The 18,478-nt window shown below is 39.2% G+C and overlaps 1 pseudogene; it reads left to right on the top strand.

Moving 5' to 3' along the window:
• Positions 1-6,601: 6,601 nt before the first annotated feature.
• LOC122147464 lies at positions 6,602-15,184 on the top strand (annotated as a pseudogene).
• The last annotated feature ends 3,294 nt before the right edge of the window (positions 15,185-18,478 follow it).

Below are 18,478 nucleotides of genomic sequence, written 5' to 3'. Positions count from 1 at the left end.
CTCGCACACTGAGCAGGAGCTGACATGAATGAGACCAGCAGGAAAAACAAGGGGAAAACCCAGTTGGAAGCTTCTGGGAAAAGCCAAAAAAAAAAAAACATTTAAGAGGAGCGAAGACTGAGATGGACAGATACTCAAAGATTCTGAGGGAATTAATGCATACACAGGCTTACAGAAAAAGCAGTTTCATAAAATGGTGAGCTGAAATGGACTTCTCTGGATAAGTAGATTGTTCCACTTTCATTTGTTGTCATTAGTTTTGCGCTTATTTCTCATCAGCTGATTATTCTGTCGGTGTCCCCCCCCTTCAGGCGGAGAAGCGTAACGCATATAAAGAAAAGACACAAAACCCATATTTTAACAACAACAAGTAGTCCATTAACAATCAGGTGAATGTGTTAAGTGCACTTCTGTTTTTGGGACGACAAGCGTAACCTCTAAAGGGTGATGCGGGTGAAGATGTGCAGTGGGTTTCCACATCCTGATGGATCATAAACACATTAAGAGGCTTCTCACATGGTCTGTGTGTGTTTGTGTAATGATTTAATCTCTAATTGATTTAGTATTAAAGGGGTCATATGATGCTGCTAAAAAGAACATTAGTTTTGTGTATTTGGTGTAATGCAATTTTGTTTTATGGGGTTTTAAGGTTAAAAAAAAAAACATTATTTTTCCACATACTGTTACATGGGGTTCTTGTTTCTCCTCTAGTGCCCCGCCTTCTGAAACGTGTCCGATTTTTAAAAAAGACTCATCGTTCTGAACAAAACAGTGAGGGGGAAATCTGTTAAAGTTTTAACTCACTTCGAAACATTCATTCATGGATTTGCGCCGTGGCAACGTCTTCTCACACGGACAAGTGTGACATCATATACCTCTGTAAATAAATACTTTTAAAATATCACGTCTCGTACACTTCAATGAACTTGCCTGCAACATATACGTTCGCTTCGAACTGGAATCATGTCCACTTCGCAGGGCACTTACCTTCAAACAACAAATGTTGTAAGCTGTGATAAAAGGACTGGGATCGGGAAACGCTGCCTTACCAACTGTGATGCCATGTCCCAGCGTGATTAGACAAAAAACAATAAAACCCATTATAAACGACGGCATTTGTTTGCATCCAGTGGGGGACATAATTATACAACATAATGACTTGTACTGTGTTTTTATGCATTGTGTTGCATCTCGTGCTGCTTAAACATAAAACCACGTCTCCATTTGTGATCGGAGAAAGGACAAACAACAAGCACTCCTCTACACTGTTCAAAACTCACGTTTGAATCATCAGTGGCAAGTTCTTTAAATATGAAAATGTACTTACAGACCGTGAGACAGATGTGCCAGACTTGTCCTTGCAAAGTTGGAATTGCTCCACTTTATAGAAACAGACGCCGGCAATATAGGCTACTCTCACAGGAAATAGTCCTCGTCTTCCGTAAAATGCGCTGCACACATCTGAATATTTGTGCTGAACTGTTCTGGAACAATGTTTTAAATACAACTTAACCACTGATTTCTAGTTGTGTCCTGTTTTGGAAGAAACAAACAAATGGTGCCAGCGGCAACAATGAAACAGTGTCTCCAGAACATGGTGCCAGCGGCAAACAGCGAGAATAAAAGGTACGCCTTCTTTCTTTGCAGCGTTATGAAACGAATCGGTCCCACATAACTGACGACGTAGAGATGTGGGGGTGTTAGAACGAGGCGTTTTAGGGAGGAGTTGGACGAGTCTTAACTTTAATAAAGAATATCTCTTTGGTATTTGAGACTTTAGTCTTTACAACTTTACAGATCCATCTTTATTCACCAAGATTTGTAACACTCCAAAGAGAAAATGAACAAATTGAAAGTCACATCATATACCCCTTTAAGTGGTGTGAATGTCTTTTTCCTCATATAGTTCATGTTAGGCTGTTTTTATTTTAATGCTGTTGAGTGTTGAATTAAGGAGTCCATCTTATAGTTTGCAATTGGTATAGGAGCTGACACCTGTATTTTTTGTTTCTTTCCCCCAGTATCTGTTTGGATATACAGAAGCTGCGCCGATCACATCAGCAATGGATTTTACAGTAAGATATTAGACATGCTTTAGTCAGTTGATTTAGTAAAAAATAAAGGCCTCTTCCAGCCGCTTCGATCTTAAAGGGGTCAAATCATGAGGCATTTTTTTCTGAATCTTTTGAAAAGATTTTTAATGGACTATAATTTCAGATCTGAAATCTCGAACACGACACATTTTTAGCAGTGAAAGAATGGAATTAGGTTTAGGCACACATCTCTTTAAGTTTATGCTGAACTTTCCCCGTTATTATGTAAGCATTTAAGTGCAAGGCCTGCCAAGAAAAAGGCCAGCTTTCGCAACCAATTGTAAAGACCTTGTGATGACACCCATTCTCCAACTTGCAGAACACAAGATGGGGAGAATGGAAAAGAAAATAGTTTTTTTTTTTTTCTGTCTTTCTTTCTTTGCTTCCTTGGAAATTATATTTTCTAGTAGGAGGAACAAATAACAGGAGACCTATATAGCCTACCAGTTTCAAGACATGAAGTAAAAGTAAAAATTTAAGACATCCCCAACCTTCAAAAAGCATAAAAAATACTTAACTTAGAAAGCAGCAGTTTACGGTTTCGTAACATGGAGCTAAAGTGGGCACTTCTTTTGGGTGAGTAGATTTTACTCTGTTTTACTCTGTTCCACGTTTCTGAAGCTGTATTAGCAGTCAGACAACTTCTGGGAATATAGCTTCAGTATGTGTGTCAGAGACTATTACAAAATAAACTGTGTGTCTGTGTAATAAAGACTGCTCTTTAAACTAGACCACTTCAGTTTTTAGAAAGTCTGACCGCAGACACCAGGAACTCTCTTTGTTTTGCATCAACAAGGAGCCAGAAATACGTTGGTATTAAAGGACTGTTAACGATTAGGAAATGATTGTGAAAGTTTTATTTTTTACTCCTACACTGATCTTTTTCCTGATTTCCACAGTGTGTTTGTCAAACCTTCTCCTTTATGTCGCAGTCGCTTCATTTCTGCACACTCTTACATAACTTATTACATAAAACCACAAGGAAAAAATGAAAAACCACAAAAAAACACAAGAAAAATGAAGGGCGATCTCAGGTAACAAAAACAAATCCACAACAGAAATATGTTTCTGGGTGTTTGTGTCTGTTATGTAATGAAAAAAGTTATGCAAATAGTGTCAGTTCATTCTTCCATCTGCTGAAACCCTTAAATACTTGCATCTATAAAAATAAAATCAGGCTATTTAGTAAAAAGTCTAAGTTTTTATCCCTTGGCAATATTCCTACTGTAATTGAGATCACGGTGTAATGGGTGTAGTGACATATGTTTGGAGTGCAGCCAGTTTTGAAATACAAACCAAAATTCCTGTTTTACTCTTTCTCTGTCTTATACTCACAGCCCCCACATCAATGCTCTTTATAGAGAACAATACAAATTATTGTTTATTTGAGCAGTACTGGCATGTTCTTTCTGCTGCTTTTAAGCATTCATTAGGTTATGTTGGTCAACTCTGTGTACAATGTTGATTGTTTTTCTTCAAGGAATTTTTTTTTTAAGAAAAAATTAATGGGTTCGACCCTTACAATCATAAGTGGTCCTGTATTCTCAAGACAGCTGCCACAAATAATATTTCCAGATGTGTTTTTCCAACTTTATGTGGTGTGTGAGTGCTTGCAGTTCCAAGCAATAATACATATATATGAAGATCTAAATTCTAAAACCCACATTTTTTAAGTTTTTGCAATTTCCAAATGAGGAAAACAACAAGTGATTTATTATAAAGTGCTTTGTAATACAAAATTTGTATTCAGACATTGTTCAAATTAGTACAAGTTAGAACGGAAGGATTATTTAAAGAAGGAAGAAAAGCAAAGGTTTTTGTATTTTTCAATACTGATGACACATCAGAATTTTCACCTGTCACTTTGAAAATTGTCAGGGATTCATCATTCCAGATGATGGGAGGGAATCCACCAGCCAAGAAGGGTGAATGAAAATGTTCTGGAAAGTGATTTTGAGCCTCTCTGTGATGGTACCACGAGGCGTCGCTCACTTAGGCGGATCTCAGACTTCTGGAGGGGGTTAGATACATAACAGTGAGTGGAAGTAGAGGGGTGCTGAGCCTGTGGCTGTTCGTATATGCAGACATCAGTGTCTTGAACTTGATGCGAGCCGCAACCGGTAGGTGGTAGCCAGTTCAAGGAGGATAAAGAGAAGTGCTAACATTGGCTCTTTTTGGGCTCGTTGAAGACCAGTCGTGCCGCTGCATTCTGAAGCATTTGTAGAGGTTTGATTGTGCTTGATGGAAGTCCAGCCTAGAAATGGCCAGCGGCCTGGACAAAGAAGTTGTGCAGCATTTCTTTAAGGAAAAACATGATCCGTTCTGACGTTGTGCAAGATTGGGTTGTTTTTGCAGTGTGGTCTTTGAAGGTCAGCTGGTCATCAAAGGTTTACACCAAGATTTCTGACTGAAGTGATGGGAGTAATTGTAGAAGAAACTAGCTGGATGGAGAAACCATACTGAAGAGTTGGAGTGGCAGGGAAGACAAGAAGCTCAGTCTTTGAATAGGTTGAGCTGTAGGTGATATTCTTTATCATCCATAAGCTGAGATGTCTGCCAGGCAAACCTGAGATCCGTGCAGCTACAGTTGGATCAACTGATTGAAATCAAAGAGTAGAGCGCGTGTGTTATCAGCATAGCAATGGTAGTGAGAAGCCATGTGCCTGTATAGATGGGACCCATTGATGTAGTGTATAGAGGAGAAGAGGAGGGGTCCAAAAAACTGATCCCTGAGGAACCCCTGTTTACAAGTTGATTGTGCTTTGGATACCTTACCCCTCCCCAAGGCCACCCTGAAAGGACCTACTAGTAAGATAGGATTCAAACCAGCGAAGTGGAGCTCCTGTGATGTCCAGTGATGAGAGAGCAGACAGAAGAAATCTGATGATTCATGGAGTCAAAAGCGCAGAGAACAGATGATCTGGAATTGGTTAATTTCCAGTTGGTTACTCTGTGAAAGAAATAATGATACCTTGTTAAAAAAAAAAAAAACATTCAGTGTTTTCGCTATGAATGGCAGGAGGGACAGGTCTGTAGCTGTCCATAAGAGAATTGTTTAATGTAGGTTTCTTGAGCAGTGGGTTTACCTGAGCCTGCTTGAATGCAGTGGGGAAAGTGTCTGTGAGAAGAGATGTGTTGATATGTGTGAGTGCTGGTAGAAGTGTAGGAGAGATTGGGTTTGGAGGGGACGTGTCAGGGGACTGGGTCTAGAGCACATGTTTGCAGGATGGCTGGAGAGGAGAAGTTTAGATACTTCTGCCTCAGTGAGGAGACAGAAGAAGAACAATTTTCCACGTCGGTATGAGAAAGGGTTATGGCAAATGATGAGACAGCAATCATTCTCCATTTCAACATGTTCTTAAGTTGAATAATGTAAACATAATATTCTATAAAGTGTCTACTTTGTCTCTCCGTGTCCTAAATCCCACAATGCATTGCATGGTGACATTAGGTTTAATTAAATTCAGTTCAATCAATTTCAATTCAATTCACATTTATTTTTATAGCACTTTTCACAATGCACAGCCTGGCAATGCAGCTGCACAGAAAATGAAAGTTTCTACACTAAATTTAGGAGTAGCTTTATTGTTGGTGACTATGTCAAGGTGAGTTAGCTTGTACTATTCTAAACAATGTCTGAAACTTTGTATTACCACCACTTCTTGTGTTTATTTGCCTCTTTATGATGAATCACTTGTTGTATTCCTTTTTCGTAGTCACTTTGGATGAAAGCATCTGCTAAATGAATGCAGGTAAATGCATTAAAAATGCACTCAATATTTAGGCTATTTTAATTAGCAATATCTTACCTTTAGTAGAGGTTTCAGCTTCTCTCCATCTTCAGTAGCTTAGCATATTCCTTTCAACCAGAAGAGCAAATTGCTTTTACAATATAATTTAAACTCACATCTAAAACAAATTATTCATTAATAGAAGCAGATTTGAATCAGTGAACAATTTAACTATTGAATTTTGATTACGATTAGTGTGCGGAACAAAAGAGCATGTGTGTGAACTTTGTAAACTTTTTCTACATTGTTTTTAATCGGATTTATAAATTTATCTCATCACATGCGTTTTTTTGCGGCAAATTGCATACACATTTAATGAAGTTCAACATTATGTCGAAGATAATAGTAAAAATAATAGTAAAAAAGAAACTATCACTGGGATTTATAGCTGTATTTTTTTTTCTCTTCCCAGGTCTCTTTCTACCATCATGCAATGGATGTGCCACTGGATTTAAACTTTTAAACACTAATGGAAGGTGTTGGTAATTATAATCTTATGGCTTGACTGAATAGTGCAAAGTTAACAGCTTGACTGTTATGTAGTTTTTTAATTGCTCTGTATGTCAGTCAAAAGAGGGAGTTTGTACAACTAGTTCTAGTCATTACAGTTAAAATCTGCATGTTCTCTGGATTCCCCTCATCTGTCTGGCTATTTATAATTATAATCATACATGTACAAAAAAACAATAGTTCACACCACCCTCCATCGTTCCCTCAATGTCAGATATAAACAAGTGTCCCGATAATGAATTTTCTGGATATGGTGGTATTACATTTGAGACCTCAACTGGCAATGAAAGGGAATATGAAGGTACCTTTTATTTTTTTACCTTTTATTATTCTGGTCTATCAGTTTAATTTGTCATGTGTTAAACAAAAGCTATCAGTTTGGACTGTATGATGCAGCACTGATGCCAAACACCGACGTCACATCAGATGATGCTTCATAACCGCACAGTGTGTGTCTTAGTATGTGCAACTGTGTTAAAATAACATTAACAGAGAATGTTCTCCCTTCTTCTCTCACGATGTGTAGAGTCTACCCTACAAATGCTGACTGATACTGCTACAATAATCCAAATGACTACAGGTGCATATGTCATCAGGGTTACAGTAACTATTGCACTGTCATTATGCGGCAGCTAATGTGAATCCTTGTGGAAGTCAATCAGTATAGTTTGTTTGCTTATGTTGGTCTTTCTGTTGTTGTGCACAGAAATGGACTGCGATCAGTTTGGACCCTTGTCTGTAGACCACACACCAGAGAAGGTAGAATCTGTTACTTCTGCTTATGATTATTATTATTAGATAGACAGATGTACGTTCAGACTCAAATGCATTGATTTCTGTGTGTGTCTTCTTCTAGTTGAAGCATTTGATGTCACTGTTTGAAGAAGAGCTGTGAGTCTCTGAATGATCCACGTGGAGAACATTTCACTGGAGAGCGCTGGAGGCTTCTGCGGGTGAAACACTCACTGCAGGATATATATTCACACAGTAGTTTGTGATCATGACTCACACAGTGGTGAATGAACATCTCTGATTGATTCTACAGAACGTGTTCACTTCCACTGACGAGCTGCTGTCTGAAGGAAACATCGCTGACGGTGAGACTGCTGAATCGTTTATGGGACGTGGTGGAGAACAGCATGCGTCTGATCGGACCTTCAGCTGAAAAAGCCTGTGACCAGGATGGAGACACACAACACCTGTGAGAAACCACACACATTTCAGTTCAGACACAGTCCTCACTCTGATTCTCAATGGAAAGACTGAAAATAAGGCATTTTTATTAAAATCTTCATGATGTGAATCACAGTTGCTGAGGTTGCAGTCATGCGGGGTCAGACTCCGCCCAGTGGGCGTGTCACTCTGCGCACAGACTCCGCCCTCTTCAACACCAGCTGGGGAAACAGTTTGTAGGGGAATCATATCCAGGTACAAATAAACACGTGCACATATATGTACTTATCGAAAACCATCAGAACTTTCCTGACGAGATGTAAAACGTGGTTTTTCCTTTAGGTTTTGTGTTTTGCGGCTCTGGTCAGTTATAAAGATCTGAACTCATTCAGAGATCTGCTGCACAAGATGAGCAGAGAGAGGACCAGACGATGAAGAGAGAAGCGTCACTTATCAACTCAACTCTAAAGTGGTGACGGGCCGTCCGTCAGTAATGCAGAAACCAAGCAGCTGTCAGAGCCGGTGAGCTCGTCTTTACACACGAGGAGGTGAAGATACTGACAGATCAGCTCATGACCAGCACAAGATCTCACGGAGACTGTTTCTGTTAAATGGTTCACAATTACAAATGAAAAGCTACAATGTAAATGTGTTTAACGCTGTGATTCTAGCAGGGTTTACAAATGGTTCCAAAAACCAGCTTGACCACACTAAGCTTGTATGACCAGCTGCTGTGTTGTTGGTAGAGGCTCTACCAGAAGTATTTGAGAAATTTATATATTATTATAGTTTTTATATTTTGAATTAGACTTTATTTTTTTCATATTTTGTCTAGTAATTGTGTTGGGTTTTTGTCTTTTTTTATTATTATTATTTAGTTTTAAACATTTGTATAATTTTTATTAATTTTTATTTAGTTTTTTAGCTTTAGTGATTTTTAGTGTACAAGCTAAGTTAAATAAAAATTTGAAATGTTACCATGGCACTGAAATAAAATAAGTTTTATTTTTTTTTTCAGTTATAGTTATATATATATATATATATATTTAAAGAGAATATAAATATGTTTATTTATGGTTTTGGTTTTACATGCAGCACCAAAATGAATTTTAAACAAAATTGTGACTGTAAAGACATTGTTAAAAAATAATTATAAAATGTCTAAAATGGATGTGTCATGCTCTTGATGCTGCTTTTCATTTGTGCCAAAGAGAGCCGCAGAAACTGAGCTGGTATATTTTTGCCGTCATATCAACCACTTAGCTCTTTGTGTGTGTATCCAAACTTTAACAGAACTTTTCAGGCAGGTGTTCACTTGATCCTCATTTTCTAAACTCTTTCTTCTCTCACTTGTTCAGGAGAGGGGCGGAGTCTGAGGGCGTGGAAGGTCTTACTCCTGTGCATGTACTGGGATGAGGCAGAGGGGGCGTGGTGCTGGGCGTGGCTGTGAGGGGGCGTGGTCTAACAGCACTCATACAGCGTGTTACTGGTCTCATTTCAGCAACTTTCGCTGTGCTCATGGCTCTCTATCCTGTCCAGGTACATGCAAAACTAAGATTTAACACATTTCATTTAGATTTTAGACTAAATTAAATTACATTATTTCCTCTCCTGCAGGACACGTTTCATTTGGTGTTGATCACTCGTGTGGGTTTAGCTCTGTCTCTGGTCTGTTTGTTTCTCTGTATCCTGACGTTTCAAGTTCTGTGTCTGGTTCGCTCCCATCCAAGGAACCCGAACCAGCATTCATCTCCATCTGAGCATCTCTCTCTTCATCGCAGACCTCGTCTTCATCTGTGGGATCTCCACACTCACAATCCAGGTGTGTTTGAATGAGACAAACATGTGTATTAGACACTTAAATATGTCTGAATTCATTATACTGACAATATTAAAACAAGTGTTTATTTATTATCAAGAAAGATAGGACTTTACACTGATGATGAAGCATTTCTGACTTATAAATTGCTATTAAGTGGCACCAAAATGGCAAGTAACATTGATTAAACATGAAATTTTGAAATAGAAAGTATTCCCACTAGGATTTTTTTTTTTTTTTTTTTTTTTGATATTGCAGCCTAAAATGACTGAATTTGCTGTGTCTTTGCATTGAAAATCCATCAATAATCATGATGTACCTTAGTGTAATTAGTGTTAGTGACAGTTAGAGCACAATAACCTGTAAACATACTATATGCATATTCACTGGAAATTGTGGTTTCTGGGTCCCCCATGCACAAGGCAATGGGTGACACCAGAATAGAACACTCAAAATTCTGCTCTGCTGAAACACAGAATTAAGTCAGTATGTGATCAGTGACAATGATTATATTACTATACATGTTAAATGCCTCACTATCCCTACAGCATCCGCTGGAACGCCACTCTATTACAGTTTATAAGTTGTAAATATTTTTTCTTACACAATACGCATCAATTTGCTTTCAGAAGGCCTTTATTCCACCCCCCAGAGAAACTTTTTATGATGGATGGATGCACTTTATCTTCCCCTCAGAATCTGGACCACTGCCCATGTGCTCTGACGTGTTTTGTGTCTCGAAAAGAGAAGACTCAGGTTGCGTGTAGGATTGTGGCCGGTCAACTGCAAGAAAAAACAAAATTAGTTAACCCAAAAAAAAGAACTCATTTCTTCTTCTTTGTCTGCGGTCGTGTCTTCTTCTTGTCTGCGTTCGGATGCTGCTGGAGGGGGTTTCAGCTCTACCGATGGTTGTGATGGTGTGTTTCACACCACATTAAAAAAAAAAAAAACATCTCTACATGTATCTGTTGGGATACGGAGCCCCTCTCGTCATCGTCATTCTCATCTCTGCAATCGCCTTCCCAGCGGGATAAGCGGCACCCGATCGGAACAGTGAGTTTCTGAAATTGTTTAATTATGCACTTGAAAAAAATATATGATCAGAATATGACTAATAATCATGGACATGAGACAACATATATAATATATAGTATATAATAAAGACCCCATGAATCAAAATGTGGGTTTTGTCTAAATTTGTCTCTATATGCTAGTGTACTTTTACAAGTTTTGACAGTTATGAACACTCATATTTATATTTTGTTTTGGGAAATGTACCAAAAGTATTGACTACTTATCTTATGTGCAAACAAATCATTTAAATCAGAGTTCATGTCTGTTCTGTGATTATAAACTAAACGCCTCTGGAAAAATGTTCCCAACACCCTGTCTGAATGGCAAATATGTTTTCAAAGAAATTATGAAAGGGAAAGAGGGATGAACTGGTGTGTTTTTGTAATTTTCTTATCCTAATGTGTGTATTGCAAAAAAACTGCTGGCTGTCACTCGCCTCGATCGTTATTTTATCTTGAGCTGTCTTCGCGCCCTGTCGCATGGCAAGCGTCGTGATCCTCAATGGTTTTGTCTTCGTCATCACTGTCCTGGAAACTGGCCAGAAATTTCTCCAGCCCTCAGTCCAGACCTCTCCCCAGTCTCAAGCAGATCAGGTGTGTGATCTGAAAAACAAGATTCAATCAGTCTTGATGTTTTTGTGCATCAGTGGTTCTGATGAATTATATTTGGTGTGTAGGAGTCTTTACGGTGACCGGTGTGTGCTCAGTTGTGTATTCTTGGAGGAAACGTGGATCTTCGGCTTCTTCCTCTTCCAGGAGAAAGGGACTGAAGTCATGTTGTACCTCTTCATCATCCTGCAACAGCGCTGCAGGGGGCGCTCATCTTGCATCATGCACTGCCTGCTGTCCAGACCGGGTATTATAAAACACAACACAACATGACAACAGAAAATCCATGAAGAATTTACTTACACACTGAAAATTTGGTTTACAGTGGGCTTGTTTAAGACTTTCAGTAATATCTTGTGGCGACGTCAGTGATTTGAAAGTGACAGTTCACCCAAAAAATGAAAAATATTGTCATTTTTTACTTGCTCTCTGTGTTCATATGCCCTTAAGGAGAAATTTAAAGAATGCTCATACTTTAATAGTGTATGATGACCTTCTTCAGGCTTCAAAAAATTATGCAAAAGGATCACAAACCTGATCCCATTCAATTCATACCATATATACTACAGTAAGTGTACAGAAGTAGTAGGTGACCCATATATTGGCAAGCGCCAATATTTTGGCATTTTTAAGTTATCGGCATTGACCCGATAAAGTTTTCTGTTTGGCCGATAAGTGGCCAGGAAACAGCTTTTTATTTTGATAGCAAAAAGGCCTTTTATATTTGACAGTGCTAAGAACAACAGCATCTGAGCACAGTTGCGAGTGTAATCTTAAATCCTTGATTTCAAACTATACTGTGCTGTATATCCAGCTATATTCATATTCATGTCATTATTCACAGTGTATTGCATCATTAAATTAGGTGTTACCTGTGCTTCATTTGGGAACATATATTTCCAAGTGCAAAACAACAAAACTTAACAGATTACTTGGTGAACTGTTTGTTTACTTTTCTTTTTTATTCATGTTTTTTAACTAGGTCTTTATTTGTTGAAAAAAAGATTAGAATAGCCCGTTAACAGAATCCTTCCTAGAGGTTATTTTCCCGATGTTATTTTGTTGAGCAAGTTCAATTATTTTTTCATATATGGATTAATTTTGGGGGGGCATTTAATTATTTCTAAGTACTAAATATGGAAAAGACATCTAAATTTAAAATTAATAGTGTAATATCATATATCGGTCGCCATTCCTGCTTTCCTAAGATCTCGGTTATCCTAAATCCATGTCCAGTCAAACACTATTCGGATGTGTGCAACCGGGGTTGGCCAGAAACTAATTTGTTTATTTAGGTCATATATGATTTCGATTGTCTGTTGTGTCACCCCCTTCAGGTCATGAACAGAGTATTTACAAACTGTTTGTCCGCATGTTGGGTTCCACACAAGAAGAAAGCGGAATACAGTACCAAGTCCCAGCCAGACCGAGCAGCAGTCAGGTACATTACTGTGTGGTGTGTGTGTGGGTGTGTGTGTGTGGTTGTGTGGTTGTTTGGTGTGTTGCTGCTCTCTTCTTTGTTGTGGTGTGGTGTGTGTGTGTAATTTTAGGTTGCTGTGTAATCTGCATTAAAGCCATGCGTTGTAGATTCTCTGCGTCCGTCTTCCTGTTCTTCTCTAGTTCTCCTCTCGTCTTAGTCCTTTCTTTTTTGCCCCTCTGATGGCCTCGCTTGAACTTTTACAGAAACCGTCCTACTGGAGCGATGGCAGCACAGCAGAGTCACAGATATAAAGCGCGTGTCATGTGCTGATGGATTTTTGTTACAACTCGACTTCTTCAACACATACGCATAAAGACGATTTTCTGTGACAAATGAAGATAAAGCTTTAATTCCAGCAGCACACGTTCACGTAGGGGTTTTCAATTCACCGTCATCTGATGAGGTACTGCTGGTTCATCAGCTTGTGAACTGCATCACTGTTAATGGAGACAGAGATATTGTAATGCATCCCATAGAGACAGAGTATAAGTCATCATGCCATTCTTTGAATAGAGTATTTAGGTTGCTTCTGTCTTCTGCTGTTTTTTTATTTGTTTGTGGAAATGGAAAGGTCTTACTTTTTAAAAGGAAAACATTGGTTTTATAATGCTAAAATGTTTGTATCGTGTTGAGCTTAGTTTTAATTGTGTTGATTAATGAAGTAATTCTTTAGAAGCAATGCTAAACCAACTAGTCTGAAATACATCCTGATTTCGAGCTTATCACACGGTATTCTCTCCTCATTTCTTCCTCCATTATAAGCAATGTAAGGAGACTGAAGCAACCAAAAAGTTATAATCTGTATGTGACCATGGTCCTGTTTAATATTATATCTACATTGTCAAAGATTTTCTTTATTATATGCAATTTTCTATATGCAAAACTTATTTTTACTTAATTTTTCATGGAGGAAAGGGGAATAAAGTGGGATATACATTTTAATAACCTGCCATGTTATTTATTAAAATCTGGTTTGAAAAACCAATTTATTAATTCTTAAAAACATAGACAATAGTGTTGTTGTCTCCTCCTTACAGGGTCAGAGAGAGTATTGCGAGAATATGACCACATGAAGAGAAGAAACGACCGCGATATTTAGCAAACATGAGTCCATTCAATAAATGTGTGTTTGTGTTGGTGTGGTGTGTTGTGTGTGTGTGTGTGTGTGTGTGTGTGTGTAATGCGTAAATTGCGTTTTTACTAAGGTCAACCTCTACAGGATAATGATCAAAAATGAGTCCAAAATCCGTAAACTGGTTTCCAGGCTTCTTAATCTACTCCTGTATAACTTGACATGTTTGCACCTCCCTGTGTTCTTTCAAAGGATCTTACAATATATTACTGATTTGTCTCCTATGGTTAAGTAAAATTAATCGTACATTTTCTGAATCATGTAAAACTAAGTTTGAACCAACATGCACTGTAACTAACTTTCATAACTCATATTTCTTACCCATTTCAGGGCTGACTTGAATCAGTGTGCAATGATGCGTGTTTACTATACGAGGTTTTTAACAAGGCTAGTTACTCGTTTTCAAATGGGAAGTTAATTTCCCTTAATAGCACACATACATCAGTGATTTTGTCTATTTGAAGTCTGCATTTTACATCTGCCAGAGTATTTGTCTCCTCTGCGCGTTCGTTCCTATAGGAGGATGTTTCCTATCAGAGTTCAAATAGACGTCTAAAGAAGAGTTCGGTAAAGTTTAGCAATATTCACAGATTCGACGTTCCGGATCAATAACTCGCGGAGCAACTACACAGTTGGTTCCAGCTTATTTTCATTCGTAGTTCATGAAGAGAAGCGAGTTACAAGCGAGTATTCCTCAAACCACGATATTTCCTCCGCTATGTAACACATACCATATGACATCTCAAATGCGGCTTGGTCTATATCCAGGACCTGTTGTCCCAAACTTTAAGTGCATGTGACTCCGGAGTGCGCATTTGAAGTGCGCAATGGCGTCACAGCGGCGCAACGATAGGCCTGTCCCAAACTGAATTGTGTGTACGTCCCCGAGTTGCGGATGTGAAGGTGCTATTGCTGTGCAAACGTAATGATGTAAGCTGTCCCAAATTCAAAATGCGCACTTCCTAAGACCGCTTTGAAGTGCGAAGGCGTCACCGCGGCGCGACGCAAGGGTGACGAATTTCGACTTCTCAAATGGCCTTTCATTTGCCCAGGAAATGAATTGTACATCTTATGGAACTGTAACTTCGCACCCTACCATATTCCCAGCAATTCACTTGCGATGCATATGGCAATGGGTTTTTATATTTAAAGAAACACGGCCAGGCTGAGAGTTCTAGTGGAGGAATTCACATTGAAATGTAGTAACATTGCCGCTCAAACAATAAGGACAGCCACTATATAGAGCAATGGTCGTTCCCCCTTTGTTGTGTTTTTTGAAGAGCTGTCATGCAAGAAATGTCCTACAAATGTTTAAACCAAACTTGAACACTTGATATAACTTTTATGCATGTGCTTGCTGTTTCACTATTTTTCTAATGTTAAGATTTCAAACCTGTCTTTCTATATTTTTCACTAAGTGTTTTTCCATTTTCTCTTGTTTTAGTACTATTCTTCTGAGAACATGATCCTGCTGGGGAAAGACGTAAAAAGACTACAAAGTTAATAGACACATTTTTGCTGAAATTTCATTGATGCTTGTTGCTCTTTCTAACAGGCGGTTTATTTGGCTAGTGGTTTTTTATTTTTAATTTGCCTAAGTGGAACTCGGTGCTGGGGGCGAGTGGCCAGGGACTGGTGGGGGGCGAGTGTCCCGGACTGGTGAGGGGCGAGTTGTCCATGGACTTGTGAGGGGGCGAGTGTCCCGGGACTGGTGAGGGGCGAGGTCCCGGGACGTGAGGGGGCAGGTCAGGGACTGTGTGAGGGGGCTGAGTGTCCAGAGCTGGTGATCGTGGCGATTGTCCCGGGAGGCGAGTGACGGGCGAGTGTCCAGGACTTGTGAGGTGGCGAGTGTCCCCGGGACTGGGTGAGGGGGCGAAGTTGGTCCCGGGACTTGTGGAGGGGGCGAGTTGTCCCGTGGACTTTTGTGAGGGGGCTAGGTGTCCCTGGACTGGTGAGGGGCGAGTGTCCCCCGGACTGGTGATCGGTGCCCGAGTGTCCCCCTGGACAGGAGAGGGGGCGTGTGTCTCCCGGACTGTGTGAGGGGGCGAGTGGTCCCTGGACGGCTGAGGGGGCGAGTGTCATGACTGCTGGAAGGGTGCGCATCGTGTCCTCTTGGACTGTGGTTGTCCCGGGACTGGTTTGAGGGTGCGAGTGTCCCGGGACAGGAGAGGGGTCGAGTGTCACCGGGACTGTGTCAGGGGCGAGTGTCCTCCGGACTGGTGGGGGGCGAGTGTCCCGGGACAGGAGAGGGGCGTGTGGGTCCCGGGACCGGAGAAGGGGGGCGTTGTCCCGGGGACTGGTGAGGGGCGAGTGTCCAGTGACTGTGAGGGGGTCGAGTGTCCCGGGACTGGTGTGGAGCGAGTGATTCCCCCTTGACAGGAGAGGGAGTGAAATGAATGCTGTTGACGACTAAGCTCAGGAAGGCCATCAAACTACTCTACCTCAGAGTATATGGTAAGAGAGACACCGATGAGACCGTGAAGAGTTTGTCAAGTTTTCCTCTTTCTTGAGAGAATGCCTTAACAAATACAGTCTTCCGAGTACATTACGGAGAACTGAGTGGGAAAATTCAATAGCTTACAGTTTGTCAATATCTTACACTACTGTCTTATTGTCAATGAACAATCTAACATTTCCTGTATCGTTTTATTTTTGTTGATGCAAGTTAAAAATGAAATGCTATAGCTGTAATACTTATTCCATTTTTTTTGTGTGTGTTAATTTATTTGGTAAATAAGCCTGAGGACTTTCTGTCATTTCTTAACCATTGTTTGCATATTCCATGTTAATAAAAGAAGAAGTACTTCTGTACATTGTTAATTTTTTAAATGCAGCGTATATTTTTTTCACACAAACATTCTTTTTATATGTTTTTATTATTTTTGTTCCTCATGTAAAATAGTTTTTACACATTAAACCGAAAATTCGCGTTTCTATCACAGAATATTATAAAGCAGTAACCTTTTTACAACTATGTTAACCATAGCTTAGGTTGAACATCAGACAAAACACCGTCGTTTGAGCCCGGCCCTGCCTCGCAGGTGTTCTGAGGGTCCTTCAGGAGGTGGAGCTCTTGGTGAATGGCCAGCACCATCCTCAGCAGCCTCAGGAGGACAATGCCCTGTGACAGTGGACACGAACACATGTCAAACACATCCTGTATGTTGGGGTAAACAACTACCTTGGTCATATTTAAAACTATTAGCTAAAGCGATATGTTTTCACCCAAAAAACATGCAAATTCCGAACCTGGAACAACTTAAGGGGTGAGTAAATGATTAACAGACACTGATTTATTTGATGGCTTAAACACATCAAAATAAAAACTGATGTAAGTGCGCTGGTTGACTTGCTAAGAGCTATAAAGTATGAGTTATCTGCATACTCTAATATACTTAAGGTGTTGAGAGTAAAAGAAGGTTTTTACATGTATTGTTTCTGATAAAGAAGTTGTCAGACGTAGTGAAGCATCTACAAGCCGCTGTTCAAAAAAGAGCTGTCATGAAGTGAAAAACTTAAACACCCGTATTTTTAAATTAAAAACCTTAACATTTAAAAATCTTCAGTGCATTTTTATTTGTTAGAACTTATTTAATTTGTATTTAACTATATAGATTATTTAAATTAATTCAGCGTTATAGATCTGTTGATCCACAGCTTATTTAAATGACAAGTGACTTTGATGACCGTTCCTGCCACTTGCTATATAGGCCTACTTCGAATTAGATAAAGTACTAAATTTGCTATAATATTTATTTTATAATAAATCAAAATATGTGAAAAACTAGGGAGTTGAATGGCAGCAGCAGCCAGTGAGTGATCCTCTGCTGCCATCTCCTGGTTATACTTGGTAATTTTCATTTTTCATCTTAAAAAGGCTTTTATTTTTCACCAAGACACGTTTTTGGCACATTTCTTCATAATCGATCATCATGAATTAGAAAGAAAGTGAACCTTTAATAATGTAAATTTTACTGCACATATTCTGAGAAATAATAAATTAATGCTTTGCGATATTATAAGATTTTAAAAATGTGTTCATGACTATGAAGGTAAGAGATTGATTATTGTTTAAGAGATTAGCCTAACTGCCTAAACAGTTGCGATAGTGTTTATTTGTCAGCATTCAAATGTGTACAGTTATGTGTCTGGGTGTTACTTTCCTGGGATTACCAGACTCTGCATATAAAAAGTATATGTGCTTTAATAACATGGAACTGTATGTTAATGCCGGCTATCATTATTTACGGTGTTGCAGTTGTTCTTTCTTCCTCAGTTTCTGATACAAGACTGAGGCAGGAGAGGTTTCTGTGAGAGTCTATGTATAAAGCACATATAAAATGAGCTCCACCGGAAGATTACGAGCTGCATTATCTTTATCCGAAGTTCTAAAGAGGGCTCGAGGCTCCGATGCATTTGGTCAGATATGTGTAGTAAAAACGTAGATTTGCTTGTGGATTTATTGATATGAGCCGAAAGTCGAATCTGTGGAACATGCATCTGCCAACTTTACCAAAATTAAGATGCCCTTAAAATGTTTGCGATTTAGAATGTATGTAAAACTGGTACATCTTAAAGAGGTATGTCAGATGCTTGGTCTACACCTGCAGATGCTTTCCAGATCTTTAACAGACCTCTTGCAGATGTACCTGTGCTATCATGGCGCTCGAGTTGAGTTGGCAAGCTTAAATGTTTGTTCTATTATTATTATTATTATTTTCAAGATAACAATTGAGTAAAGATTTATTGGCAGCATCAGAGAGTTTGTGAAAAAGCCACTCTAATTGTATTGGCAAAA

This window comes from Cyprinus carpio, chromosome A1 (genome assembly GCF_018340385.1).
Source record: "Cyprinus carpio isolate SPL01 chromosome A1, ASM1834038v1, whole genome shotgun sequence".
Taxonomy (NCBI): Eukaryota; Metazoa; Chordata; class Actinopteri; order Cypriniformes; family Cyprinidae; genus Cyprinus; species Cyprinus carpio.
Note: the sequence above shows the minus strand (reverse complement) of the source record. Positions and strands in the feature narration are given on the sequence as shown.